This window comes from Oryctolagus cuniculus, chromosome 2 (assembly GCF_051225735.1).
Source record: "Oryctolagus cuniculus isolate XC-2025 breed Fujian yellow rabbit chromosome 2, ASM5122573v1, whole genome shotgun sequence".
NCBI lineage: Eukaryota > Metazoa > Chordata > Mammalia > Lagomorpha > Leporidae > Oryctolagus > Oryctolagus cuniculus.
Genome location: NC_142868.1, coordinates 125,030,325 through 125,045,640, shown reverse-complemented (window position 1 = coordinate 125,045,640; position 15,316 = coordinate 125,030,325). Strand labels below are relative to the sequence as shown.

At 36.8% G+C, this 15,316-nt stretch overlaps 1 long non-coding RNA gene across 2 annotated transcripts in view; it reads right to left on the bottom strand.

Moving 5' to 3' along the window:
* The window catches only part of LOC149128040 (uncharacterized), a 109,340-nt gene extending 95,059 nt beyond the window's left edge, over positions 1-14,281 (bottom strand). For both annotated transcript variants that reach the window (XR_016229669.1, XR_016229671.1), the window contains exon 1: positions 13,998-14,281. This is a non-coding gene — a long non-coding RNA (uncharacterized LOC149128040). The remainder of the gene's footprint in view (positions 1-13,997) is intronic.
* Between the last annotated feature and the right edge of the window lie 1,035 nt (positions 14,282-15,316).

Genomic DNA, 15,316 nt, shown 5'->3' with positions numbered 1-15,316 from the left:
AATACAATATTAACTTTTTGTGTGGATAAACATTATATAGACTGTCACTAATACCCTCTTCTAAATATAGTCCAGAATTTCTCATTTTCAACTTCTGCTATAGTGTGCCATATTTCTAGAACCAAGGGTATTCATCTATTTTATATAAATTCAGGGGAAAATCATAAAACCTATATTAGCATCAATGTCCAGGAAACACAGGAGCATAATTGCCTATTCCAAATTCCTGAAATTATTAATAGTTCATTATATGATGTGCCACACTCAGGCAAGTTTCCAGTTCTTCTAGAAACATTTATTACCTGTGCCAAATGGGCTCTAATTCAATACTAACTTAAAATAAATGTTTGTTTTAAAAAGGATATGAGTAGTTGATTTAATATATTATAGTTGATCCAATAAGCTATTTAGACTGTTAAATTACTAGTTAACCACAACTTCCATTTATCCATATATACACTCATCTTCTATTTGTTATTTTTACCTTCTTTAAGCTGCATAAATTTCCAGGAGAAATGTGAATATTATAGGAAATAGAATTACTCCTATACCAGTGACAGAAATTCCCCTTAATTCTAAATTGTCTGTACAATCACTAGTAGGATCAGCTGCCTCAATTTGATTAATCTAAACTATATGACTTTTTAATTTAAAAATTATTTTGTATTCCTTCTTTAAACTAGTTATTATTAATAACTAAAGGATCATACCAAATTTCCCTTTTCAAATTAAAAATGTAATTTAAAAATAATGAGATGTCTGAATTCTTTTTCTACATCTGGAGAGCAAAACAAACCAAAATAAAATATTATCCCAAGTCTGGGAAAAACAAAATTGTACACAATGAGGTGGTTTAAAGTTAATTATTCACTTTTTATCATAAAGAAACTGATATACTGGCATTCCGTATGAGCACTAATTAGAGTCCCGGCTGCTCCACTTCTCATTCAGCTCTCTGCTAATGTGCTTAGGGAAGCAGTGAAAGATGGTCCAAGTGCTTGGGCCCCTGCAACCCACATGGGAGTATAGGATGGAGTTTCTGAATCCTGCCTTTCAGCCTGCTCCAGTCCTAGCCATTGAAGCCATTTGGAGAGTGAACCAGCAGAAGAAAGACCTCTCCTCTCCTCCCCTCCCCTCCCCTCTCCTTTCTCCTTTCTCTTCCCCTCTCCTCTCCTCTCATCTCCCCCCCTCCCTTTCCCTCCCCTCTTCTCTCCTTTCCTCTCTTCTCTCCTCTCTTCTCTCTCTCTCTCTTTCATCTCCTCCACTTTCTCTCTCTCTGTCTGTAACTGCTTTTCAAATGCAACAAATAAATGTCTAATACATTACATTTTATAATGAATTTTCCTATGAGGGCTACATTAATCCTTCATATATCTATAATTTTATGTGATATATCCGCTATCTTCATTTATATCATCTATAGGAATAATTCTCTGAGCATCTCTTTTCTTTTTACTTCATTTAAAATGCAGAAATACAGAGAGAGAGGTCTTCCATTCACTGATTCACTCCCCAAATGGCTGCAACAGCCAGGGCTCGGCCATGCAGAAGCCAAGAGCCAAAAACCAGGAGCTTTCTCCAGGTCTCCACGTAGGTACAGTGTCCTAAGGGCTTGGGCCATCTTCTACTGCTTTCCCAGGCAATTAGCAGGGAGCTGGATTAGAAATGGAGCAACTAGGACTCAAACAGGAGCCCATATGGGATGCCAGTGCCACAGGTGGTGGCTTAACCCTGCTACACCACAGCTCTGCCCCTCATACATTTCTTTAAAAAAAAAAATATATTTATTTATTTATTTATTGGATAGGCAGAGTGATAGAGACAAAGAAAGAGAGAAAAAGAACTTTCTGCTGGATTCCCCAAAATGGCCACAACAGCCAGAGCTGGATCAGGCTGAAATCAGGAGCCAGCGAATTCATTTAGATCTCCCATGTTGGCAGCAGGGTCTCAAGTGCTTGTGCTCTCTTTTGCTCTCTTTCCAGGTACATAAGCAGGGAGCTGGATCGGAAATCAAGCAGATGAAACTTAAAGGGTACAGCTATATGGGATGTTGGCACCACAAGCTTTGGCCCTGATATGGGCGTGAGCATATTAATTTACAATCCAGCTTCTTATTCCCTGAAGATAAAAATTCAAAGCTGAGGCTAATAATATGAGCAGATAGCAATAAGATTTATTTAACAATGAGGGAATAAATATGTATTTTTGTGTGAGTGTGAGTCACCCCATATACAGAAATACCCATCACCAGATGATTGCCCATGAATGAAAGAAAATGAGAGCTATACCTACATGCACTGTCTGTGGCAAGAGGACTCTCCCCCAGCTCTCAGTCTGTTTTACAAAGTAGGGGGTGGTGGTACTGTAATCTGATATACAAACAGGGTGGGATCTTAGCATTTTCTCTGGTCCCAGATGAGTCATAGGCATCCTAAGGGTGTATAGGATGTATTCCTGGATGTATCACGTTAACAGAGATAGGATCACATTGCAAGACTGTAACAATTAGAGCTTACCTAAACTTATTCTAACCTACCATATCAGTCTAGCCTGCTGGGACTCAATATTGGCCCAGAACATACCTTGAATCCAATTATGTGATTCTGATGAAGGAATCAATATTATCCAGGAATTCTGTCCTATGTCACTGAGAACTTTCCTCTCATTCTGGGCCAGTGGAGGAGTCTGTACTATATTCTAAATGTTTCCTGATTGCCTGTATGTGTATGAAAAACATGCTTCAAAAGATCAAACATTTTTCTGCTCATTCAATTTATTTATCCTTTCCTATAAGAACAAACCACTATGATTACTTTTCAAGAGCAGATTTTTTGGTGAATCCTACTTCATTATGTGATTTGCTTTAACCAATAGTATTGTAAAACATCTATCAACATTATCATTTTAAAATTTTGCCTTATTCTTTTCACCCAGTTTTTTAATCATGACAAAATACATACAACATAGAATATATCATCTGAACCATTTTTAAATGTACTGCTCAGTGGAATTAATTATATTTGTATTGTTGTACACCCGCTAATACCCATTCATTTTTAGAAAACTTCATCTTGAAAAACGGAAATGCATGTTCACTAAAGCATGCTAATCCATTTTTCCCTTCATTCTACCTTATGTCTCTGATTTTTACCATTGTGAATGCCCATCCAGTGTTTGTCTTTTTCTAACTGGCTTATTTAACCTAGAATAATGTTTTCAAAATTCACCGAAGTTGTGGCATATCAGAAAATTTTTTCCTTTTTAATGCTCATTGATAGAAAAGTAATTATTTCCATAATTTTAAGTTTATTTTCTATATACATAACTTTTTGCTGGTTTTCTGAATTACTGTTTTCTTTTGTGTTTAGTTGATTTTATAGTGAACTGTTTAAATTTGTTTTTATTGCCTTTTATGTGTTTATGTAATTTCTTTGTAGTTATACTGAGAATTATATTTACTGTCCTAAAGTTATATAGTAATTTGGATTTTTAACAGCTAAACTTCAAAAGCACAGAAAAATGTTGTTGCTTTACAACCTTCATTCCACTTTTTTCTGTTCTTAACATCACAAAATTATACTTTATGTATTCTGTTTGTACAAAAATACAAACTAATAATTTACAATTCTTTAATATATTAAATTATGCATAAAATAAAATTTAGAGTTACAAACCAAAGTTATAATAATACTAACTTTTGGACTAGTTGCCTTTTTAAAAAAATTTGTTAGGTTCCTAGATTTTGTAGAAAATAAACAATAGAGCTGCAGCCTATATTAAAATAATGCCAGCTTCAATAATTTCTCATGCAACCATTTTTACTGAAACCTTTACTTTTCCATTTGGCTTCAACTTACGTTCCAGTGTCTTCTCATTTCAACTTGAAAGACTACATTTATCATTTCTTATGAGGGATATTTAATAGTAATGAACTCACTTAGCTTGTTTGATCTGAGGAAGTCAGTTTCTCTATCAATTCTGCATGATGGTTTTACTGGATATAGATTTCATAGTTGATTATTTTAGTTATTTGAACATATCCTCCTACTACCTTCTGATTTCCCAGGTTTCTGATTAAAAAAAAAATCTATTCATAATCTTACTGAGGGTAAGTTGTCTGTGATGTGTCACTTCTTCATTCCTTTCAAGATTCTCTCTTTGATTTTGCTCTTGACAATCTGATTATGTCTTGGTGTTTATGTCTTTGTATTCATTCTACTTTTTTCCCTAAGATTTATTTATTTGAAAGGCAGAGTTACAGGAAGAGAGGGAGAAAGAGAGAGAGAAAGAAAGAGAGAAAGAGAGAGAGAGAGATTTCATCACTGGTTCACTCTCCTAATGGTCACAATGGCCAGCGCTGGGCCAAATGGAAGCCAGGAACCGGGGGTTTCTTTCTTTCTTTTAAAGATCTATTCACTTATTTGAAAGGCAGAATTACAGAGAGGCTGAAACTGAGAGAGAGACAGGTCCTCCATCCGCTGGCCTATTCTCCAGATGGCTGCAAAGGCTAGAGTTCCTAAGCCAGAATCCAGGATCTAGGAGCCTCCTCCAGGTCTTCCACACAGGTGCAGGAGCCCAAGGACTTGGGCCATCTTCCACTGCTTTCCCAGGCCATAGCAGAGAGCTGGATTGGAAGTGGAGCAGACAGGAATAGAACTGGTACCCATGTTTGATGCCAGTGACACAGGCAGTAGCTTAAACCACTATGCCACAGTGCCAGCCCATACTTGCTGTTTTAAAATTTCTTGAATGTTTATTTTTACACTCTAACAAATTTAGTAAAGATATGTCATAAATTCAGGAAAAATTCTCTTTGCCATTTTCTCCATCACTTTTCCAACTTGAACTCCTGAGACATGTTTCATTCCACTTGATATCATACAGATCAATTTTTCTGTTTATTTTTCTCCAGATTTTTTCTTTCTTTAAGATTTATTTTGTTTATTTGAGAAGCAGAGTTACAGGGTGAGAGAGAGAGAGAGAAAGAGATCTTCCATCTGTTGATTCATTCCTAAGATGGCTGCAACAACTGGGGCTGGGCCAGTTCAAACCCAGGACCCTGGAATTTGATTCATGTTTCATGTGGGTGTGGAGACCCAAGCATGCAGGCAATCTTTTGCTTCTTTCCCAGGCACATTAGCAGGGCGCTGGATAGGAAGTGGAGCAGCTGCATCTTGAACTCTCACCCATATGGGATGCTGGCATCACAGGTGGCAGCCCAACTCACTGTGCCAGGACACTTGTCTCCAGTCTTTTTTGTTTTTATGCTTATTCCCTAGACTCAATAACTCAATTTGGTATACCTTTAAGAACATTCATTCATTTATTTGCCTGCTCAAATCTTCCTTGAATAGCCATAGTGAATTTTATTCTACTTCTCAACCCCAGAACTTTTAAAAAAAAATTTGGATCTCTTTATTGATATTTTAATTTTGTGCATACACTGTTTTTTCAACTTTCTCTATGTCTTTCTTTAGTTCTTTTATATGACAGTTGAAAGATCTTTGTTTAGTATATCCACCAACTAGTCTTCAAATTTCTAGTGTTGGATGTTTGCTTTAAATGACCATACATCCTTATTTCTTTATGATTTTTTGTTGAAAACTAACAATTTAATATCATACTGTGGTAAGTCTAGGGTTTGTGGATTTTTCTTCTTTTCTGACTGCTGTAGATTCCTTCTGTGTCAGGGAACCTGTGGTGTAAATTTAAAGTTTTTTTTTTTGTTTGTTTTTTTGTTTTTTTTTTTTTTTTTTTTTTTTAGGTCTGTTCTGAGACTGTGCTTCTCCTAGATAAGAATAATTGCCTTCTAATTTTTCTTGTATGAATAATTGCTTTCATATATCCTTGATTTTAGTGTGTAGCTTCCTAAAGTACAAAAAGAGAAAAAGGAATGAATTGGAAGTGTTGCTGTATCTATAAAGGTGGGGCAAGGTGCCTGTAGTAATGGGGAGGAGATTCAGGCTGGCACCTCGGCTCATTTGGCTAATCCTCTGCCTGTGGCGCCAGCACCCTGGGTTCTAGTCCTGGTTGGGGCGCCGGTTCTGTCCCAGCTGCTTCTGTTCCAGTCCAGCTCTCTGCTGTGGCCCGGGAGTTCAGTGCAGGATGGCCCAGGTCCTTGGGCCCTGCACCCACTAGCGGCCACTTGGGGGATGAACCAATGCAAAAGGAAGACCTTTCTCTCTTTCTCTCTCTCTCTCACTAACTCTGCCTGTCAGAAAAAATAAATGGTGAGGAGATTCAAAAGCCTTCCTCTTTATATTTGACTCTGGACAATAGCAGCAAACAGTGACTGGGGTGCAGATATACAAATGTTAGAATACAAGATCTGTTTGCCTTCTTCAACATACTCAAGCTGTATATAACCTGTTCTATGAATGTGGGGACAGCTGTTTATTTTAATTAAAACCACAGTTGTTTAGTATGGGAACTAATGGTTGGTGATGGGCAGTTGCTATTAAGAAAAAAACTATTTTTTCCTGAATAGCACTGCTCCACTCTGATCTTTTGTATTAGTTAAACTGTGATACTGGTTATTGATTTGTAAGCTGTCTCATGACTATCGGACTATTGATATAATTTACTTTAAAATAGTTAGAAATTGAAAAATGCACAAATTCACATCATCAGTAAAATATATAATAAAGAGCATAAAATATAAAGCAATCCTTCTATAACAAGTATGCAAGGGGTCCTCAGAAGTTCAAAGGAAATGCATATTATGAAAAAACTACATATTTCAAAATTGCTCCAAAATAAACTTATCCTTTAATTCAATTTTCCATTAAATTTTTGAAACATCTTCATATATAGAGGAATACCACATGAGGTTTTTGCTTAAGCATGGGTTTTTCTTGACCAAAAGGGGCCATTGTTCTTAAATATCTTTTGCAAAATGAAATTTATCAAGGTTTAGAAAATTAAAAAAAGATTACTCAAAACCTTGATTTACTGCAGAAAATTGGTGGTTTTTCAATATGTGTCCCACATAAAGCTTTCTAATTTTCAATGTGAGGATTTATAACTATGTTGTAGACCTCACAAACTGGCCTGACCCTGCATCTCCATAAATATGTTTTTCCTTTGTTAGTCTGATATATTTCCTTATCACAAGCAGAAACTATTTTTCCTTGCTTATATGAATGTATATTTCTATCTCTTTTACTAAAATGTGATCACCAGAAATGTAGGTACTTGTATCCATCTTTTATTCCAAACACAGAATTTACTGTTTGACCGTTTAGCAGTAAATTAGTATTTATGTCGTCAAGCATCTCTACTGGGTTTCTGAATCTTTCAAAGAGAAGGCAAAGAATACAAATCACGGTGCATAAATCATTTTGCTATTGGATGTTTCATATATCCAGCCCGATCTCTGTTACTCAACTTCTACAAGGAAAACTCTATCATCAACACAGTCAGAGCTGTATTCTGCAAGCAGCTGCCAAGGATTTCTTTTTTCTCTCTGTTCCCACAGCACAAGAGTGGCCCTTTCCAATTTGTGAGGTACTGCTGTCCGGTAAATGTGTTGGGAGGATGTATATAAATGTATATGTGTATATATAAGCCCTTACTATGTTTATAAGAAAATGCTTTGATTTATTGACAGCTGAGCAGCCACAATTTGGTATGTTTTATTTTTCTTTTCCTTGAAATTTTAGTAAACACTATCTTTCCATGTTGCAGCCACTGAAAATCAGCTAAAGGGATCCTCCTTGCCAAAGGGTGACCAGCTGCGATATCTACAAGTCCAGGGTTGAAAGGAGCACATCTGAGATAGAGGAACATTAACTTTGAGAAAAATGAAAAGAGAAATATCTGGTATCTAGCAATCATTTTTTGGTCTTCCTAGGATAAAAGACAGAATTCTACTCATCCATGTCAAAAATATTCAAACATTTCATCTAAATACTTTATTTCATCTCTTTCTTACTTATTTCTCAAGGAGAAATGTGGGAGAGAGATTGCAAAGGAAGAACATACAGAATATGAGGCTGTGCCAAAAATTTCATGGAAAATAGTATTGAAGGATAGGTTTGTTTTGATACGCATGTATAGTTATTTCATAATATAAATTTCCCATGAACTTTTTGAAGAACCTTTGTATTACTAAGAGAGGCTTCTATTTTAATGGTTAAAAAGACTGTAGACATAGAGGCTTACTTATCTGAGCCTTCTTTGATCACAATTTGCCACATGTTGGCAAGCTATTTCATTCATCAGAAGTTTGTTTCTCCAACTGTGAAATCTAAAATTTGCATAGCAATGTGGCACAGGAGGTTAAACCTTAGCTTGTGGCACCAGATCGCTTATGAGAGTCAATTTAAATCCTGTCTACTCCACTTCTGATCCAGCTCCCTGTTATTGCACCTGGATGATGATCCTAGAATTTGTGTGACTACAACCTCAATGGGAGACCTGAATGGAGCTCCAGGCTCCTGGTTTCGGCTTAGACCAATCATGGCTCTTATAGTTAACCAGTTGGAGTGAACCAGTGGATATATGATCTCTTTCGCTAATTCTCCCCCTCTCTCTCTTTGTCTCTACCACTGCCTTTTAAATAAATAAATATCAAGCCTTTAAAAAAGGAAATGACAAATCTCGTCCAAGGATCCCCAGACAAGAAAATTATTTAAGCTGGATGATCAATTCATGAATGGGAATGTAGGTCTCCAGATTAGAATATCATGATTAGAAAATCACAATTTTGTCTGTAAATTCTTTTTGCTCAAATTTTATTCCCCAAACTATAATACATGATATTTAATAGTTCATTTGTACTAGAACTAATTTATTCTGACCTTTAATCAATATTTTAGCTCTCTTCTTAATGTTTTCCTAGGTTTACATTAAGTTGTAGGAAATATACAATAGCACCAAAATGAAATGCCACAATTTTAAGATTTCTGTCAAAAACAAATAAATAGAAGAAAATTGAGCCCTGTCCTCCCTATCTGCCCGCTGATTTTGCTGAAAACCTGCCACTGACAGATTTTTACCAAGGACCACCCAGATACCTGAAACCTGAACCTACATTTCAGTATTCTTCTTCCAGCCTTTCTCCACTACAACCATAGTGGCATATTTCCAAGGTACTTCCGGACACAGAATTGAGAAGCAATTTTCGATTTGGCCTATATTTTTTTTTCATACTGTTCACTATAATGATATAATGGCAAACTTGAGCAAATATATTTTAGATAGAATTCAAATACTTAAAAATTTTTATCATTGATACTTTTTATACTACACAGTTTGAAATTTGAAATGGAAAAATATTTTCTTAATAAGCCCTATACAATTATGTTGATTTGTTTTCAATTTACTTTCACTACTCTCAGTTTCTAATGTCAGGCTTAAGTGTGTTTGACAGGGTAAGAAACCTCTCTCCAGGGTAATATATGTCTTCCATAGGAGATGGTAATGTCCAGAGATTGTGTAGCATTGACTAAATTTAATATAATGGGCCTGGCTTATTATATGTAGTAACCGCTGGAGAAAACAAGAAACATGATCCAGAAACCAGGAGCAGCACTAGCCTATATTTCTGTAGACCATTTGAAACTTCAAAAGCTATGAAAAACTTGGTTGAAATAGAAATGCAAGCAACCCAAATGAGAAATTGTCTAGCTCCTAAATCTTTGAGATGTTCTCCCAAATAAAAGTCATATAAAGTATTTGCAGTCAGATATTACTTTAGGTTTGTATTCTTTTGAGACTGATAAAAAATGTCCATCTCTTCATAAAATTATAGCTTTCAAACCAGCGCATCACTTACCTGGCAGAGGATAGAATAAATGGGAACAGAGTCACACAGGGTGTTTGCTAATAGCCATAATATGGGACTTCACGGCTGAATTCAGACCAGGTTCTTAGTGGTTAAATATTATGAACAACAAAAGTTCTGGGTGAGGCTTCTGTGCTTTCTGAGTCTTTCCTGAATGAGGTATGGTGCAGAATTTACAGATCTGTTAACCTCAGTGTCCTTCCTAATTTAATAAGCTTTCCTCTTGGGTTGACTTCATATAGTCCTGGATCCAAACAACCATTGCTGTTTATCCAAAATAAGGATACACAACCAGAAATCCATGTACATGAAGAACTATTTTTTACACAGTACCACCAGCACAAGAGTTAGTGTGAGAAAGGGGCCTCCATGATGTTTTGATCTAATTGAACTGTAAGTCTAAGCACTATGGTGTTCAGAAAAAAAGAAAGAAGGTGGGGGAGAAAAGGAAAAAAGGAAGGGAGGAAGGGGAGAAGAAAGGAAGAAAGGAAAAAAGAAAAGAAAAGGAAAAGGAAATGGGAAAGTGAAGGGAAGGAAAGAAAGGAGGAGGAAGGGAGGGTGGCAGGGAGGGAGGTAGGGAGAGAGGAAGGGAGGAAAGAAGAAAATGAGTCTTGAAATTCTTCTACTGACAGCTGTTTTCCCAGTGTGGTTGTTATACACTTTGACTTTTGCCTTTTGGAAAGTTCAAAATCTAGCAAAAGAAGAAAATAAAGAAAACAAAGAAGAAGGAGGAGGAGGAAGAGACAGAAGAGGAGGAGGGGAAGAAGTGGGTAGAGGGAGGGAGAAGAAGTCAGAAGAAAGAAAAATGAAAAAGAAGACAGTGGAGGAGGATAAAGAACAGCAGCCTAATGCCCTTTTTAAGTATATTATTCCTAAACATTAGATTGGTGGATTAGTAGCTAGAAGATTTCTCACAGCTAATAACTTGTAACTTCAGCAAGTTTTTAAACTTTCTGTAAAATCAAAACTCATCTCAATAATATTCAAGAGGGGGTGGAATTGTGGTGCAGGGGATTAAGCTGCAGCAGCACATCATATCATAGTGCTGGTGTGAGTTCTGGCTGTTAATGTGCCTGAGAAAGCAGCGGAAGGTGGCCCAAGTGCTTGTGCCCCTGACAGCAATGTGGGAGTCAGAACCGAGCTCCTGGCTTCTGGTTTTGGTCTGTCGCAATCCTAGGTTTTGTGCCCGTTTGGGCAGTGAATCTCTCTCTCACTCTCTTTCCCCCTCTGTCACTATGCTTTTCAAATAAATGTTTTTAAATATATTAAAAAGGAAGAAATATAGAAAACATTTATGAAATGGTTATTTTATAAAATTTGAGGGCATTAAGAGAGATTCATATCTGTATTTAAATTTTTGGATGATAAAATTTTCTGTATCCTGGAACTGTTTTTTTTTTTTTTCTTAACATTACAAATGAAAATTTAAAAGAAGAATCAGTTGGGGGTTTACCTAACAACATACTAAAGAAAGACCAAATTAAAAAAAAAAAAGAAAATTCCCATTTAGGATGCTGGAGAATATGGAATACTATGGGTAAATTCCAACACATCTAAATATCTTAGTGTTTTGCTATTTATGTGAGAAGTTGGCAGTTCTGTTGAAAATATTATGTCTTATTAAATCATTAAAATTAAATACTAAGTGATACACATATAAATGATAGAAAAAAAGACATAGGAATCTTGCTCAACTTTTGGATGCATGACTGCTGACAGCTTCTAACATCCACCCTTTCCTCTGGACTCCTCTCCCTAATCATTTTGGACCTGAGTTTCCTGTCCTACTTTCCCCAGAGACCTCAATCATACCAGTAATAAACTTTTATAGTCCCTCTTTTGTACAGTATTCTCACTCAATATCTGAACTAAATTTTGGCTAGACAATAAATAACAACAAAACTCTCTGCTTTAACTAAGTTTGGTAGATTTCTCTCCACACAAAATTTGAGAGATCATTTCAGAGTGTGTAAAAATGAGGTCAAAGCTGGCGCCACAGCTCACTAGGCTAATCCTCCGCCTGCGGCGCCGGCACACCAGGTTCTAGTCCTTGTTGGGGTGCCGAATTCTGTCCTGGTTGCTCCTCTTCCTGTCCAGCTCTCTGCTGTGGCCCCGGAGTGCAGTGGAGGATGGCCCAAGTGCTTGGGCCCTGCACCCCATGGGAGACCAGGAGGAAGCACCTGGTTCCTGGCTTCAGATCAGTGCAGCGCACCAGCTGTGGCGGCTACTTGAGGGGTGAATGGAAAGGAAGACCTTTCTCTCTGTCTCTCTTTCACTGTCTAACTCTGCCTGTCAAAAAAAAAAAAAAAAAAAAATGAGGTCAAGATAGCATTTTCAAAAGTTAAAATGAAGAAAATGAGATTGTAATGGGTTAAGCCACTGTATAGAGTACCCACATCCAGTGTCAGAGTGCCTGGGATCAAGTCCTGTCCCCACCTTCCAATCCAACTTCCTGCAAATGTGCCTTGGTTGAACCAAATTACGGCTAAAGTACTTGAGTCCTTGCCACCCATTTGGAAGATCAAGATGGAGTTCCAAACTCTTGCTTATAATCTATAATAAGCATAATAATACTTCCCTTTATATAAACATTTTTAAAACATTTTATGAAAATATAGTATACATACCAAAAGTGCACATAAGTGTACAGATAAATGGTTTTTTGTCCCTGATCAAACTTATAACCACCACCTAAATTGAAAAGAAAACATTACTAGTATCCCAAGAGTCCTCATTATCCCCCTTCCATTTCTTCTTTTTAACACTGAAAAGAAGAGTATATTGTCATTTACATGGTATAATTCAATGAAACAATATTTGTAACTATATACATAAGTAGTTATATATGTAACATACATATGTAACATCCACACAATGTTTATATTGTCCATAGGTACATTGAAAATTTCAATTCTCAAAAATATCATGCTAGTGAAAGTAGCCATACACAGACAAACATCACTTGTATAAACTTTTGAATGTAAACTGCATAGTACAGGGTGATATGTTGTAACTATCAAATATTATCAAGAATATTATTTACTTTTATTATCAGTCTGAGGATACTACAGAGGAGAAAAACTCATTTTTTCATCCTGGGTTTCTATGTTCTCACCTTGGACTCTGCTAACAAAAGAGTGATAGAAGAGAGTACACTTGATCTTAGCCAGAATACAGGCAGAAATGTATTAATTTTATCAATTTGAAAATAAGTATATTTCATACTGAAACCTCAGAATAGGTAACTCATGGCTAACTTTGGATTTATATAATATCGTCAACAACAAAAAAAACAATAAATTAGTAGCGAAATGACAAAAGACAACAATTTTAGGCTTACACAAGTTGGAAACTAGGAAGACAAATATATGGGGGAAAACTAATGGAGTAAGATTTGTTTGCAGATTTCTCTGGTGCTATCTCTGGGCTGATCAGAGTTCAAGGTTGTCTTTAGTAAAGAATAATTTATATCCTTCCTTTAGGCAAAAGGAGAGATTATAGAGAACTTTCTTAATATTTGCTTCTATTTACTTCCTAGTTTAAAAGAATTCTTATGTCAAAGACCCACTTTTAAGGGTTAAAAAAAACTTATTTTTCTGAGTAGCATGAAGAATTGTATCACATTGTTGCAAGCAATGTGTTCCGGATTTATTTGAAGCCAAATAATTTGAGGCATAATGAAGAATGGAGGAACTCAGCATTTTTGACTCAAACTTTCAATTCAAGTTAAGTAACTGATTTATTATCATGATCCATTATGTGGCAGGTTTAACCGAGTTGATATGCTTACTGTTTAGAGAAAGATTATTTTACAATTTGAAATAGAATGAAATGTAGACCAGAGGAGAATGAATGCCATATTGTATATTCATAAGAGAAAGACGTCTCTTATTGTTTGGGAAGATGAAGTCATCAAAATGTAAGTTAAAGACTTCAGAAACCTTAGTTATGTCATAAAAGTCAGCTGTATATGCCATAAAGGTAATAGTTCAGCATCTTGTGAAATTTTTGTGTTTTTTTTTCACATATCTTTTATTTATTTTAATGACCAATTCCAGCTGGACTCTATACCTTTGTGTTTTTACTTATCCATTCAATTCCATCATTATCAACCATTAGTATTTTACTTTTTAAAGATTTTTAAATTTATTTGAAGAGCAGACGGAGAGAAGGAGAGACAGAGAGAGAGCTCTTGCATCTGCTGGCCTACCTCCCAAATAGCAAAACCAGCCAGGTCTGAGTTGGGTCAAATCCAGGAGCCAGAAACTCCATTTTGGTCTCCTACATAGGCGACATGGGTCTAAGTAGTTGGGCCATCTTCTGCTGACTCCACTGGGGTCTTTAATGGGAAGCTGGGGCAGCAGCGGAGAGACAGGACTCCAATCAGCACCCTGATAGGGGATGCTGCTGCTGCAAGCGCTGCTTACTCTGCTGCACCGTAAAGCTGACTCCAGCAGTTATCTTTTCCAGATAAGCCTCGCTTTGATCACTTTCTTTTCTCACCAGTGCATTATGCTCAAGCTCCAAGCTCTGTATCATGGTTTTATGTCTTTCACAATCTGACCTTGACTTTTCCAATCTCCTTTCCACAAACATTCCTTCCTGACCTTCCTTGTAATCATTAAGTGCAGCTTTCAACTGTCATGCTATTCAGTCTTTCCCACGTTTATTGATCTATTGTCTCCTTTCTAAATTCCTTTATTGACCTTGATTATTTATATCTCTTTTTCCCCATTACACTGTGAGCTCTCACAAAGAGAGATCAAGATCTCTACTCAGATGTTCAATATATGTCAGTTGAATTGAACTAAACATCAGGCATTTATGTAATAAAGTTGACAAGTTATTCTCAAATCACACACAAACTAAGCTATGTTATTTAATTCAGGGTCAGCAAACAAGTTTCAAGTCAAGGCTGATGCTCTTTGAATAGCAGACAAAATGAGTATTGCAATGAGAAGGATCTCCAAGTCCAGCAGAATTCTAGTAGACACAGCAAACTCAGTTACTTCTGCTGACTTTATGTGCGGAGTTGAGGAGTAAGTTGCCCTTGCTATATATTTTCCTTCATAGCTGAAAAAGAAAAAAACTTCTATGATTAATTCACAGAATTTTCCTGTTTATCATTTTCTTTTAACATACACTTCTGGCCAGCGCTGCGGCTCAATAGGCTAATCCTCCGCCTGCGGCGCCGGCACAGTGAGTTCTAGTCCCGGTCGGGGCGCCAGATTCTGTCCTGGTTGCCCCTCTTCCAGGCCAGACCTCTGGTGTGTCCAGGGAGAGCAGTGGAGGATGGCCCAAGTGCTTGGGCCCTGCACCCCCCATGGGAGACCAGGAGGAGCACCTGGCTCCCGGCTTCGGATCAATGCTGTGCGCCAGCCGCGGCGACCATTGGAGGGTGAACCAACGGCAAAGGAAGACCTTTCTCTGTCTCTCTCTCTCACTGTCCACTCTGCCTGTCAAAAAAAAAAAAAAAATACAAAAAAACACATACGCTTCTATTGAATGATGATTATTTACTAAACATGC